At 53.9% G+C, this 2,500-nt stretch overlaps 1 pseudogene; it reads right to left on the bottom strand.

The window, feature by feature from the left end:
• LOC136669030 (28S ribosomal RNA) overlaps positions 1 to 2,500 on the bottom strand; it is an 8,417-nt pseudogene that overhangs the window by 2,782 nt on the left and 3,135 nt on the right.

Below are 2,500 nucleotides of genomic sequence, written 5' to 3'. Positions count from 1 at the left end.
CCCACTCCCTCAGCTGGGTGTGGATATCTGGCTTGGTGATCCCCACCCAAGGATTCACCCTTGCCCCCAGATATTTCTCCATCTCATCAGGGCTGATGAGATGAATTGGTTCCTTTCCCAACCTCCACGCCTTACAGTTATTGACCGTGAAGGAGGTAACTCCCTTCCCAATCAGGAATCCGTGACATTTCTTGGGCTGAACCCTAAGCCCCGTCTTCTCGCAGAATGTGTCTAGGATAGCGATGTTGTCTCTCATGCCTTCCCAGGAGTCACTAATCAGGACAAGATCATCTGCAAACGCTAAGGTACTAACCCTAGTACCTCCTACCATATAGCCACTTCCAAGGTTGTCGAGGGCTTGGATCAGGGGATCCATAGCCAGGTTGAAGAGGATTGGAGACATAGAATCTCCCTGCTTCACTCCAACCTTCATCTCAATGGGGTCCGTCTTGTCCCCATTGACAATGATTCTGGTCACGCAGTCCACATAAGCTGATTGGATCAGCTTAATCACGTGATGGTCAACCTGTCTCTGCATCAGTGCACACAGGATGTGATCATGAGAGATGGAGTCGAAAGCCTTCGCGAAATCGACAAACACTACCGCAAGCTGGCCCCGCTCTTTTTTGCAGTGTCCGAGAAGGCCTTGCAGAACCTTTAGGTTCTCGGAACACCCAGGGGCGCGGATGAACCCCCTTTGTCTAGGATTCAATGGGCAAGCACGCGCCAGCCTCTCCGCCAGAATCTTAGAAAAGAGCCTTAAAATCACTGATCCAATGGTGATGGGTCTCCAGTTCCCCACGTCATTGAGCGCCTCCCGATCAGTAGATTTAGGAATTAGTGTTGTCCGACATTCCTTGAAAGCCCTGGGTACCACTCCGCTGACCAACCATGTGGTGTACAGCCGTGCCAGTTTTTCGCCTTTCGGATCCCAGTCACTTAGCATCTGCTTTGTGATCCTGTCTGGGCCCGGGGCGGTGTCGCGCTTGATCTTGCCTAGGGCAGCTTTTACAGATTTGGCCGTGATTGGCTCTGCAAAGCACTCGTTGTCCGTTTCTCCTGATGATGTAAATTGGCCTAGTCCAGCAAAGTTGACATTCCCTTCCCAACTGGTCCTGTACGCTTGCTCTATAATGGCCAGTGGGATTGGACATTCTGTTCCTTCCACTCCATCAAGGATTTCACTGGCTAGCCTCGCAGGATCCTTAAGGAACATCCTCTGATGTTTCCTATAAGTCTTCCGCTTGGCCGCCCTGTTTCCTCCCTGAGGGTTTCTGAAAACACGGCCTGCCCCTCGTTGCCTACTACCAGGAATACTATGACTCAGAGCACTCGAGACACCAGCTCCCAGCCTCCCCCTCAAAGCCGAGGCCGTAGCCTCCACGAGCTCACCCAACTCGTGCTCCTCCCTTGGCAAATCCCCACTGCCGCCGAGCTCGCTCAGAGAAAGATCCAGGGAGGCCGCCCTCTCTTTCAATTTCTCGGCGATCCCCTGAACCAGGGGTGGCGCTGGCATCTCCTGTCTCAGATCACCGCTATGATCCTCTGACGGATTTATGGGGGTCCTGACAAGCCGACGTCTTTTCTCCCTTACCTGCTCGCTAGTTTTACTGGGGAGATGCTTGGCGATCGCCATGTTAATGTACCTCTCGCCCGCATATCTCTCCTCGAGCTTCAGTAACTCTTCCACCTCCTTAGCACTCCATAGCGAGGTCGCACCCCCCTTCACCTTCTTGGAGCGTACCTCCGCGATCCTCTCCATATTCCGTTCACTTGGGTGGACGTGTCGTTTGTGTTGGCTAAGCCCGCTCTTAGTTGCAAAGGACGCTTCGCAACTACCACATCGATGGGCCAGTTGATCGGCCTGTACTCCTTCTGCCCTCCCCTTGCACTTAGGGTAGTGAGTGCTGATGGAGTGGCTGTTCTCACTGCCCCTGCCACACTTACGACAACTGTACGTCACCAGAGTAGTCTTATGACAGGCGGCAAAGTGCCTTGCTGCCTGAGTGATTTTCCCTGGTCGCACGCCACAAAGCTTACAGACTATGTCCTGGTCCGGGAGTTCCACCACCAAGCATGTCTGCTCTATCTCCCCCGAGGGGGTGTCCTGAACAGATGCACCGTCGGGTATGGTGGGCCCAATCGGTGCGTGAGGTGAGGGTGGTGTCTCTTCTACTATCGAAGGCAATTCAGCGGTTGAGTCACTTCGACCACTAGTTTCAGGCTCCTGATTATCGTTTATCTCGTCAAAACTTGCTCTCAAGCTTGAATTGACGAAAGTCATTGTCTCAATCAGGCGGGGTACCTCCCCCTCCGTCCTTTCTAGAGGGAGTCCTACACTCCCCCTTCCGGGCCGAAGTTTGGGTGGGGAGGTTTGCGTTCCAACACTCACCAGGTTAAGTCTCCACTTAGGGCGTGGGGGCCAATCACCTGGTGAGTTCCTAATGGGGCCGATACCTTGGGGCAATGAAGAGGGCTCGCCCCCGAGCCCCCCCATGGG

The sequence above is a fragment of the Hoplias malabaricus genome, chromosome 15, assembly GCF_029633855.1.
Source record: "Hoplias malabaricus isolate fHopMal1 chromosome 15, fHopMal1.hap1, whole genome shotgun sequence".
In the NCBI taxonomy this organism is placed as follows: Eukaryota; Metazoa; Chordata; class Actinopteri; order Characiformes; family Erythrinidae; genus Hoplias; species Hoplias malabaricus.
This window is presented reverse-complemented; position numbering and strand designations above follow the sequence as displayed.